The sequence below is a fragment of the Arachis stenosperma genome, chromosome 5, assembly GCF_014773155.1.
Source record: "Arachis stenosperma cultivar V10309 chromosome 5, arast.V10309.gnm1.PFL2, whole genome shotgun sequence".
Classification (NCBI taxonomy): domain Eukaryota; kingdom Viridiplantae; phylum Streptophyta; class Magnoliopsida; order Fabales; family Fabaceae; genus Arachis; species Arachis stenosperma.
In genome coordinates, this window is record NC_080381.1 from 72,161,463 (window position 1) to 72,174,487 (window position 13,025).

The 13,025-nt window shown below is 37.7% G+C and overlaps 1 non-coding gene across 1 annotated transcript; it reads right to left on the bottom strand.

Annotated features, from left to right (window-relative positions):
• Positions 1–7,514: 7,514 nt before the first annotated feature.
• Positions 7,515–7,622, bottom strand: LOC130983732 (small nucleolar RNA R71). The gene has a single exon (XR_009087710.1). It is a non-coding gene; the product is annotated as a small nucleolar RNA R71 (small nucleolar RNA).
• Positions 7,623–13,025: the final 5,403 nt, after the last annotated feature.

Here is a 13,025-nt window from a genome sequence, read left to right on the forward strand (position 1 = left end):
CACGTCCATAATCTTGCCTTGATTCCAATGGTTGGCGTGCCATGCCTCAGCTTCAAGTGGCACGCCCAGTCTTTAGTTGCCTTCAACTCCTTCTCTGGATTATTGTACCAGCGTGCCACGCCATGCTGCTCAAGTGGCACACCCATGCATTTGTGCACTCTTCTAGCTTGGTGTGCCATGCCTGGGTTCTCAAGTGGCACGCCCAAGTGACTTCTTGGAGCTGGCGTGCCATGCCTTCGACACTAAGTGGCACGCCATAGTGGAGGTTCTTCTTGAGATGATGAGTTGGCGTGCCACGCCCCCCTTTGCTCAAGTGGCACGCCCACAATAGTTAATGGGTTAGGCGTGCCACGTCCAACCTGGCGTGCCACGCCCCTTTTATGTCTTCCATTTTGCTCTCTGAAATTTTGTACTAGCGTGCCACGCCCAGTCCCTGACGTACCACGCCCATATGCATGCTTGGCTTCTGATGATCGGACTCTTGTGTGGTTTAGAATTTTCCTCAAATGGATGAATTCTCGTTGCAAGTATAGTTTCCAGACCAACCAAGAATCCTTTCATACAAAAATATTGGTTGTCACATGTACAAACCCCAATGAAAATTAACCGAAGTATTTGGACTCCGGGTCGTCTCACGAAGAGTTGCAATGATGTGGTCAATTATTGGCTATGAAGTATGTAAGGGGGTTTTTGATTTATATTGGCAAGAAAAGTAAATGACAAGAAAAGTAAATTGAGCAAGTAATTAAAGAAAGCAATTAATAAAGAGAGACATTCATGGCAATGAATTGAGGTCATAGGCTTTCTATCCTAGTCATGCATGATTAATTCATCTTATTTAGTCAACTCCAACGAATAGGGAGAAAGTCAAACAAGACTAATTAATCATGTCACAAATATAAACAAGAATTTACCTCATTACGTCATCTCCAACATTGGAAGAAGGTCTAATGAGACTAGCTAATCTCAATCCAAAAGTCCTAATCGACTTACTAATTAAACTAGCAAAAGATTAGTGTCAATAGAAACAATATTCCAAAAGTCCTAATCAACTCACTATTAAATTAGAAAAAGATTAGCGTCAATGGAAACAATATTAGCTAACAACTCTAGATCACCAACATTCATGACTCAAGATTGCCCAATTACTCTTTCCAAGCCAAGAATGCTCAAAATCTACTCTAACATCCTTTCAAGCATTTTATCAAACACTTGGAAGGCATAAAAGGAAAGCATAGTAAAATTGCAAGAAATATAAATCTGCACTACTCAATTGCAAGGAATTAAACAACAATAAATCCAAATCAACAATAAAGGAACATGAATCATAAATTGCATTGAATTGAAAATAGAAGAACAAAAATGCATCAACATAAAAGTAGAGAATTACATGAATGAGATACAAAATTAAAGAGAGAAAGAGTAGAGGAACAAGGAATTATAAAAGAAAAGTAAATCAAAGCATGAATTAAACCTAGATCTAAGATGGAAATTAACCTAACCTAATTCTAGAGAGAAGAGGGAGCTTCTCTCTCTCGAAAACTAACTAAAGGCTCATGTTGGCTAAAACTAATTGCTCCCCCCTGCTTGGACTTTAATTCTGCATGAAATACACTCAGAAACAAGTTGGAATTGGGCCTGGGCTGCTCAAAATTTGCCCCCAGCGTTTTGCCTTTAAGTGGGCCAAGTAAGAGTATTAGCGCGCGCGCGCCATGTGCGCGTGCGCGTCGATTGGCAAATCCTCATCTGCGCGGAAGCAGTATGTATGCGTGCGCGTCCTTGTGGAAAACCACTTTTGTGCGTGCGCGCCTTGTACGCGTGCGCGTCCCATGGTGCATTTCCAATTCTTGTTTCTTCATGCACTCTCCTATTTGCATGCTTTTCTCCTCATTTCTTCCATCCAATACTTGCCTTATGGACCTGAAATCACTTAACAAACACATCAAGGCATCGAATGGGATTAAAGTGAATTAAAATCACTGATTTATGGCCTAAAAAGCATGTTTTTACATTTAAGCACAATTCAAGGGAGAATTACTAAACCATGCTATTTCATTGAATAAATGTGGGAAAAGCTGAATAAATCTCCCAAAATAAGCACAAAATAAACCACAAAATCGGGGTTTATCAGCTTCTTCTCTGGACTTTAGTACTGGCGTGCCACGCCTAGCTCCTGGCGTGCCACGCCAGTGCATTTTTGTGGCGTTTGCTCCAAGTGGCACGCTAGTTTCACACGCCCAGCTTCTTGTTTGTCTTCTACCCATTTTTGATGCCTTTTTCACCTGAAATTCAACACAACTCATCTCAAAGTAGTATACCATAATATTCATCATATAATGCATGAATTGTACTGATCAAATGAGATTTATGCTCCTTTATTGTCTTCTTTATGCAAGAAAGAAGGGTAGATGATGCAAGTCATCACAACACCAAACTTAAGCTTTGCTTGTCCCAAGCAAATTAATGTGAGTAAACCTTTATATCTTGAGGCCTTGGCTTCAAATGATTGCAATACAACTAAGAGTAAAACTAAGTGTCCAACACATGTATGAATGTTTTAATTGTCATGGAAAGCTCTTGGATCCTTGAGGATTCCTTCAGGTATAGGCTTCAGGGGTCCTTTCTATTGATTGTCACCTTGAAGTAGTAAGGGTTGTTTTGCTTTCTTGACCACGACTCTAAGTGTTTTGTCTCAAGACAACCCTTTAATTAGGTTTTCAATTAGCACTCCCAAACCAGTTGGTTTTAAGGTACTGGGTGTTGAGATACCCCTAAGAATTTACTTGCCTAGGTCTCTTCTTGACACATCTTCGCCACAAGCATCTACTAAGATCTTTAATTCTTTTTGAGCTTTTTAATGTTTCTTTTTCTATCCCAATAGTTGATGCTCAGAGCCTTGGGCCTTTATTGCTTACTACCTCTTGGTTCTATGGATATTCAAGGAACACCCCTTAGTCTTCCCTTGTTATACCTTCTAGGACTAGTTGCTCTCCATGACTCATTTTCTTTTTAGTTCATCCAAGGTCCTACACCTAGTTTCTTGTTTCTTAGTTTGTTTGATGATCCCTTTTGGCCTTGGTCTCTCTTATTCTTTTTGCACAACTCACAGTAACTCTTATGGAGACAAGCTCTACTTTTATTTAAGTTGAAATGAAGACTTGAAATACATGACATTTTTTTCTTGTAAAAAAAACTCATAAAGACTTCAAACAGGAATTTAAAACTAAGCATAAAACATAAACTATCCTAGCATGATTATTTAAGAAGTAAATAAAGCAAAGGCTTAAATAGAATTTAGAAATTGGAAAGTGTCAACCATGGGACTTAACAACCTTGAGCAGCTTCATTTTTAGTTCATTGGCCCCTTCCCTTTGTCCTTCTTCTTGGAAGGAGATGAGCCACCTTCACCTGGCTTAGAGGAACCTTCTTGAGCTTTGGTGTCCTTGGGCTTAGGCTTCCAAAATCCTAGCCTCCTTGATGAGCGGATAATTTATACGCTTTTTGGCATTGTTTTTAGATAGTTTTTAGTGTGATCTAGTTACATTTAGTGATGTTTTCATTAGTTTTTATGCTAAATTCACATTTCTGGACTTTACTATGAGTTTGTGTATTTTTCTGTGATTTTAGGTAATTTTTGGCTGAAATTGAGGGACCTGAGCAAAACTCTGATATAAGGCTGACAAAGGACTGCTGATGCTGTTGGATTCTAACCTCCCTGCACTCGAAATGAATTTTCTGGAGCTACAGAACTCCAAATGGCGCGCTCTCAACGGCGTTGGAAAGTAGATATCCAGAGCTTTCTAGCAATATATAATAGTCTATACTTTATTCGTAATTAAATGACGTAAACTGGCACTCAATGCCAGTTCCATGCTGCATTCTGGAGTCAAACTTCAGAAACACGTCACAAACCAGAGTTGAACGCCCAAAACACGTTACAACTTGGCGTTCAACTCTAAGAGAAGCCTCAGCTCATGGATAGATCAAGCTCAGCCCAAGCACACACCAAGTGGGCCCTGGAAGTGGATTTATGCATCAATTACTTACTTTTGTAAACCCTAGTAGCTAGTTTAGTATAAATAAGACATTTTACTATTGTACTAGTTGTCTTTTGACCACATCTCTGGTCCCTTTCCTATTATTCAAATTTCACATCATATTTTGGGGAGCTGGCCATTCGGCCATGCCTGGACCTTTCACTTATGTATTTTTCAACGGTGGAGTTTCTACACACCATAGATTAAGGGTGTGGAGCTCTACTGTACCTCAAGTTTTAATGCAATTACTACTATTTTCTATCCAATTCGATTTATTCCTATTCTAAGATATTCGTTGCACTTCAACTTGATGAATTTAATGATCTGTGACACTCATCATCATTCTCACCTATTAACGCGCGTGACTGACAACCACTTCCGTTCTACCTTAGACCGGGCGCATATCTCTTGGATTCCTTGATTAGAATCTTCGTGGTATAAGCTAGAATTGATGGTGGCATTCATGGGAATCCGGAAAGTCTAACCTTGTCTGTGGTATTCCGAGTAGGATTCCAGGATTGAATGACTCTGACGAGCTTCAAACTCCTGAAGGGCTGGGCGTTAGTGACAGATGCAAAAGAATCACGGGATTCTATTCCAACCTGATTGAGAATCGACAGATGATTAGTCGTGCTATGACGGAGCATTTGGACCATTTTCACTGAGAGGATGGGATGTAGCCATTAACAACAGTGATGCCCTACATACAGCTTGCCATAGAAAGGAGTGATAAAAAACTGGAAGGAAGAAGTAGAAAAGCAAAGATTCAGAAGGAACACAGCACCTCCATACACCTATCCGAAATTCCCACCATTGAATTACATGAGTAACTTTATCTTTATTTTCTATTTATTTTATTATCATTATTTAAACCAATAATCTCTTAATCCATTTAAATTCGCCTGACTGGGATTTATAAGATGACCATAGCTTGCTTCATACCAACAATCTCTGTGGGATCGACCCTTACTCACGTAAGGTATTACTTGGACGACCCAGTACAGTTGCTGGTTAGTTGTGCAGAGTTGTGACAAAGTATAATTCATGTTTAAGAGCACCAAGTCTTTGGAGCCATTGTTGATGATCACAATTTCGTCCACCAAGTTTTTGGCGCCGTTGCCGGGGATTGTTCGAGTATGGACAACTGACGGTTCGTCTTGTTGCTCAGATTAGATAATTTTCTTTTTATTTTTCTTTTCAAAAAGTTTTCAAAATTTTTTTTCAAAATTTTTTTCTTTGTTTTCGAAAAATTATTCAAAATTTTTAAGAATGAATTCTAGTGTTTCATAAAGTATGTTGAAGCTTGGCTGGCTGTAAAGCCATGTCTAACTCAATTGAATTGAGGCTTTAAAACCATCATCATAAAGGCAAGTTAATTGGAATATCAGTTGTTACATACCTGATTTATATCTTCTAAAGCTGGCTGGCTATTAAGCCATGCCCAACCCTTGGATTAGAGCTTTAGGCTAATATTGAAAGATTCCTGGAATTCTTATTAAAAATTTTGGATTTCTTATTTTCTTTTTTTTTCTATATGTTTTTCGAAAAAATTAAAAGAAAATCCAAAAAAAATCATAAAATCATTAAAACCAAAAATATTTTGTGCTTCTTGTTTGAGTCTTGAGTCAAATTTTAAGTTTGGTGTCAATTGCATGCTTTAAAAAAAAAATTTTCTTGCATTTTTTGAAAATTCATGCATTCATAGTGTTCTTCATGATCTTCAAGTTGTTCTTGGTGAGTCTTCTTGTTTGATCTTGATGTTTTCTTGTTTTGTGTCTTTTATTATTTTTCATGTGCATTTTTGCATTCATAGTGTCCACGCATTAAAGATTTCTAAGTTTCATGTCTTGCATATTTTCTTTGCATCAAAAAATTTTTCAAAAATATGTTCTTGATGTTCATCATGATCTTCAAAGTGTTCTTGGTGTTCATCTTGAATTCATAGTGTTCTCGCATGCATCTTGTGTTTTGATCCAAAATTTTTATGTTTTGGGTCATTTTTATGTTTTTCTCTCTCATCATTCAAAAAAAATATATCTTTTCCTTATTTCTCTCAAAAAAATTCAAAATTTTGGGTTGACTTGGTCAAAATTTTTTTAAAATAAGTTGTTTTCTTGTTAGTCAAGTCAAAATTTCAATTTTAAAAATCTTATCTTTTCAAAACTTTTCATAAATTAAATCTTTTTCATTTTTCTTATTAATTTTCGAAAATTCTTTAAAATATTTTTCAAAAATCTTTTTCTTAATTTTATCTTTATTTTCAAAAATTATGCTAACGATTAATATGATTGATTCAAAAATTTGAAGTTCGTTACTTTCTTGTTAAGAAAGGTTCAATCTTTAAATTCTAGAATCTTATCTTTTAGTTAGTAATTAATTTTAATTTTAAAAATTAAATCTTTTCCAACCATATCTTTTTAATCATATCTTTTTATCATATCTTTTTCAAAAATTTGATTTTAAAATATCTTTTCTAAACTTCTTATCTTCTTATCTTTTCAAATTTGATTTTCAAATCTTTTTCAACTAACTATTTGACTTTTTGTTTGTTTCTTATCTTTTTCAAAACCACCTAACTACTTTTCTCTCTCTAATTTTTGAAAATATCTCCCTCTTTTTCAAAAATTCTTTTTTTTAATTAATTAATTGTTTTAAATTTTAATTTTAATTCTATCTCACCTTTAATTTTCGAAAATCATTAACTGCTTTTCAAAATTAATTTCGAAAATTTCTCCCTCTCTCATCTTTTCCTATTTATTTATTCATTTACTAACACTTCTCTTCACCTCTCTTCATCTCAAGTCACTACCCCTATCCTCACCCTTCTGTTTGGATTCTCCTTTCTTTATTCCCTTTCTTCTTCTACTAACAATAAGGAACCTCTTTACTGTGACATAAAGGATTCCTCTTCTCTTCTTTTCTTGTTCTCTTCTCTTTCGTATGAGCAGGAACAAGGAAAAAGACATTTTTATTGAAGCTGATCCAGAACCTGAAAGGACTCTGAAGAGAAAACTAAGAGAAGCTAAATTACAACAATCCAGAGACAACCTTGCTGAAATTTTCGAACAAGAAAAGGAGATGGCAGCCGAACCTAACAACAATAATGCAAGGAGGATGCTTGGTGATTATACTACACCTACTTCCAAGTTTGATGGAAGAAGCATCTCAATCCCTACCATTGGGGCAAACAATTTTGAGCTAAAACCTCAACTAGTTACTCTAATGCAACAAAATTGCAAGTTTCAAGGACTTCCATCAGAAGATCCCTATCAATTTTTAACTGAGTTCTTGCAGATCTGTGAGACTGTAAAGATGAATGGAGTAGATCCTGAAGTCTACAGGCTCATGCTTTTCCCTTTTTCTGTAAGAGACAGAGCTAGAACATGGTTGGACTCTCAACCTAAAGATAGCCTAGACTCCTGGGATAAGCTGGTCACGGCCTTCTTGACTAAATTTTTTCCTTCTCAAAAGCTGAGCAAGCTTAGAGTGGATGTTCAGACATTCAAACAAAAAGATGGTGAATCCCTCTATGAAGCTTGGAAAAGATACAAGCAGATGACCAAAAGGTGTCCTTCTGATATGCTTTCAGAATGGACCATTCTGGATATATTCTATTATGGTCTGTCTGAGTTCTCTAAGATGTCACTGGACCATTCTGCAGGTGGATCCATTCACCTAAAGAAAATGCCTGCAGAAGCTCAAGAACTTATTGACATGGTTGCAAATAACCAGTTCATGTACACCTCTGAGAGGAATTCCATGAATAATGGGACGCTTTAAAGGAAGGGAATTCTTGAAATTGATGCTCTGAATGCCATTTTGACTTAGAATAAAATGTTGACTCAGCAAGTCAACATGTTTTCTCAAAGTCTGAATGGATGGCAAAATGCATCCAACAGTACTAAAGAGGCATCTTCTGAAGAAGAAGCTTATGATCCTGAGAACCCTGCAATAGCAGAGGTAAATTATATGGGTGAACCTTATGGAAACACTTATAATTCATCATGGAGAAATCATCCAAATTTCTCATGGAAGGATCAACAAAAGCCTCAACAAGGCTTTAATAATGGTGGAAGAAATAGGCTCAGCAATATCAAGCCTTATCCATCATCTTCTCAGTAACAGACAGAGAATTCTGAACAGAGCACCTCTAACTTAGCAAACTTAGTCTCTGATCTGTCTAAGGCCACTTTAAGTTTCATGAGTGAAACAAGGTCCTCCATTAGAAATTTGGAGGCACAAGTGGGCCAGCTGAGTAAGAAAATCACTGAAACTCCTCTTAGTACTCTCCCAAGCAATACAGAAGAGAATCCAAAGAGAGAGTGCAAGGCCATTGATATAGTCAATATGGACGTATGCAAGGTGAAAGGGGAGGACGTGAGTCCCAATGAGGAAGACCTTATGGGACGTCTCCCAATCAAGAAGGAGTTCCCTATTGAGGACCCAAAGGAATCTTAGGCTCATATAGAGACCATAGAGATTCCATTAAACCTCCTTCTGCCATTCATGAGCTCTGAAGACTATTCTTCCTCTGAAGAGGATGAAGATGTAACTGGAGAGCAAGTTGCTCAATATCTAGGAGCTATCATGAAGCTGAATGCCAAGTTATTTGGTAATGAGACTTGGGAAGGTGAACCTCCCTTGCTTATTAGTGAACTAGATACCTGGGTTCAGCAAACTTTACCTCAAAAGAGACAAGATCCTGGCAAATTCGTAATACCCTATACCATAGGCACCATGACCTTTGAGAAAGCTCTGTGTGACCTAGGGTCAGGCATAAATCTTATGCCACTCTCTGTAATGGAGAAACTGGGGATCATTGAGGTACAACCTACCTTATTCTCATTACAATTGGCAGACAAGTTAGTAAGACAAGCTTATGGATTAGTAGAGAATGTGTTAGTAAAGGTTAAAGGCCTTTACATTCTTGCTGATTTCATAATCTTAGACACTAGGAAGGAGGAGGATGAATGCATCATCCTTGGAAGACCTTTCCTAGCCACAGCAAGAGCTGTGATAGATGTTAATAGAAGAGAATTAGTCTTTCAATTGAATGGGGACTACCTTGTGTTTAAGGCTCAAGGATCTTCTTCTTTTACAATGGAGAGGAAGCATGAAAAGCTTCTCTCAGTACAGAGTCAAACAAAGCCCCCACAATCAAACTCTAAGTTTGGTGTTGAGAGGCCACAGCCAAACTCTAAGTTTGGTGTTGAATCCCCACATCTAAACTCTAAGTTTGGTGTTGGGAGTCTACAACATTGACCTGATCACCTGTAAGGCTCCAAGAGTGCCCACTGTCAAGCTATTGACATTAAAGAAGCGCTTAATGGGAGGCAACCCAATTTTTATTTAGCTAATTTTATTTTGATTTTTATTGTTCTTTTATGTTTTATTAGGTTCATGATCATGTGGAGTCACGAAAAAAATAATAAAATTAAAAACAGAATCGAAAACAGTAGAAGAAAAATCAAACCCTGGAGGAAGGACTTACTGGCGTTTAAACGCCAGTAAGGAGCATCTGGCTGGCGTTCAATGTCAGAACAGAGCATGGATCTGGCGCTGAATGCCAAAAACATGCAGCAATCTGGCGTTTAAACGCTAAGATTGCACGCTGAGGAAAGCTGGCGTTCAACGCCAGAAACATGCTGCAGATGGGCGTTGAATGCATAGAACAAGCTTAGAGTTGGCCTTTAACGCCAGAAACAAGCACCAATCTGGTGTTAAACACCAGGATTGCATGCAGAGGGCATTTTACACGCCTCATTGGTGCAGGGATGAAAATCCTTGACACCTCAGGATCTGTGGACCCCACAGGATCCCCACCTACCTCAACTCACCTTCTCTCTTCTTCCCCATCACCTCTTCACCACTCACATCCATCCATCTCTTTCCCACCCAATCCCACTCATATGGCCGAAACATACACATCTCTCCATCTCATCCATATTTTCTCTTCTTCTTCTTCTTTTCTTTCTTCTCTTGCTCGAGGGCGAGCAATATTCTAAGTTTGGTGTGGTAAAAGCATAGCTTTTTTTGTTTTTCCTTAACCATTGATGGCACCCAAGGCCAGAGAAACCTCAACAAAAAAAAAGAGAAAAGATAGAAAAGGGAAGACAAAAAATTTTTTTTCCATCTCAAGGGTCCATAGCTCATTAGAAGAGCATTTGACTGCACATCAAGAGAGCATGAGGAATTCCCTCATCAAGAAATCCCTGAGATACCTCAGGGGATACATTTTCCTCCACACAACTATTGGGAGCAACTAAGGATAAAAGCACCAAAATCACTAGGGATCATGCAACAGAAGCAAGGAAGAGACATAAAGGAGCTCAAAAAGCACCATTGGTCCTTCAAAAGGCGCCACCCTCACTAAGGTGGACTCATTCCTTAACTTCCTTGTTCTTATCTCTCTGTTTTTCGATTTTTATGCTATATGTGTGTATATTTTGTGTCTCTACCTCATGATCATTAGTATTGAGTAACTATGTCTTAAGGCTATGAATAATTCCATAAATTCTTCACCTCTCTTAAATGAAAAATGTGTCTAATTCAAAAGAACAAGAAGTACATGAATTTCGAAATTATCCTTGAATTTAGTTTAATTATATTGATGTGGTGACAATACTTTTTGTTTTCTGAATGAATGCTTGAAAAGTGCATAATTTTGATCTTGTTGTTTATGAATGTTAAAATTGTTGGCTCTTGAAAGAATGATGAACAAAGAGAAATGCAATTGATAATCTAAAAAATCATAAAATTGATTCATGAAGCAAGAAAAAGCAGTGAAAAAGCAAAAGCTTGTGAAAAAAAATATTTTTTAGAAAAAGAAAAAGCAAGCAGAAAAAGCCAATAGCCCTTAAAACCAAAAGGCAAGGGTAAAAAGGATCCAAGGCTTTGAGCATCATTGGATAGGAGGGCCCAAGGAAATAAAATCCAGGCCTAAGCGGCAAAATCAAGCTGTCCCTAACCATGTGCTTGTGGCATGCAGGTCCAAGTGAAAAGCTTGAGACTGAGTGGTTAAAGTCGTGATCCAAAGCAAAAAAAGTATGCTTAAGAGTTCTGGACACCTCTAACTGGGGACTTTAGCAAAGCTGAGTCACAATCTGAAAAGGTTCACCCAGTTATGTGTCTGTGGCATTTATGTATCCGGTGGTAATACTGGAAAACAAAATGCTTAGGGCCACGGCCAATACTCATAAAAGTAGCTGTGTTCAAGAATCAACAAACTTAACTAGGAGAATCAATAACACTATCTGAAATTCTAAGTTCCTATAGATGCCAATCATTCTAAACTTCAAAGGAGAAACTGAGACGCCAAAACTGTTCAGAAGCAAAAAGCTACAAGTCCCGCTCATCTAATTAGAACTAATATTCATTGATATTTTGGGATTTATAGTATATTCTATTCTTTTTATCCTAATTGATTTTTAGTTGCTTGGGGACAAGCAACAATTTAAGTTTGGTGTTGTGATGAGCAGATAATTTATACGCTTTTTGGCATTGTTTTTAGGTAGTTTTTAGTGTGATCTAGTTACTTTTAGGGATGTTTTCATTAGTTTTTATGCTAAATTCACATTTCTAGACTTTACTATGACTTTGTGTGTTTTTCTGTGATTTTAGGTAATTTCTGGCTGAAATTGAGGGACATGAGCAAAACTCTGATAAAAGGCTGACAAAGGACTGCTGATGTTGTTGGATTCTGACCTCCCTGCACTCGAAATGGATTTTCTGGAGCTATAGAACTTCAAATGGCGCGCTCTCAACAGCGTTGGAAAGTAGACATCCAGATCTTTCCAGCCATATATAATAGTCCATACTTTATTCGTGATTAGACGACGTAAACTGGCGCTTAACACCAGTTCCATGCTGCATTCTGGAGTCAAACGCCAGAAACACGTCACGAACCAGAGTTGAACACCCAAAACACGTTACAACTTGGCGTTCAACTCCAAGAGAAGCCTCAGCTCGTGGATAGATCTAGCTCAGTCCAAGCACACACCAAGTGGACCCCAGAAGTGGATTTATGCATCAATTACTTATTTCTGTAAACCCTAGTAGCTAGTTTAGTATAAATAAGACATTTTACTATTGTACTAGTTAAATTTTGACCACATCTCTGGTCCTTTCCTATTATTCGAATTTCACATCATATTTTGGGGGGCTGGCCATTCGGCCATGCCTGGACCTTTCACTTATGTATTTTTCAACGGTGGAGTTTCTACACACCATAGATTAAGGGTGTGGAGCTCTGCTGTACCTCAAGTTTTAATGCAATTACTACTATTTTCTATCCAATTCGATTTATTCCTATTCTAAGATATTTGTTGCACTTCAACTTGATGAATTTGATGATCTATGACACTCATCATCATTCTCACCTATGAACGCGCGTGACTGACAACCACTTCCGTTCTACCTTAGACCGGGCGCATATCTCATGGATTCCTTGATCAGAATCTTCGTGGTATAAGCTAGAATTGATGGTGGCATACATGAGAATCCGGAAAGTCTAACCTTGTCTGTGGTATTCCGAGTAGGATTCCGGGATTGAATGACTGTGACGAGCTTCAAACTCCTGAAGGCTGGGCGTTAGTGACAGACGCAAAAGAATCACGGGATTCTATTCCAACGTGATTGAGAACGGACAGATGATTAGCCGTGCTGTGACAGAGCATTTGGACCATTTTCACTGAGAGGATGGGATGTAGCCATTGACAATGGTGATGCCCTACATACAGCTTGCCATAGAAAGGAGTGATAAAAAACTGGAAGGAAGAAGAAGAAAAGCAAAGATTCAGAAGGAACACAGCACCTCCATACACCTATCCGAAATTCCCACCATTGAATTACATGAGTAACTTTATCTTTATTTTGTATTTATTTTATTATCATTATTTAAACCAATAATCTCTTAATCCATTTAAATTCGCCTGACTGGGATTTACAAGATGACCATAGCTTGCTTCATACCAACAATCTCTGTGGGAT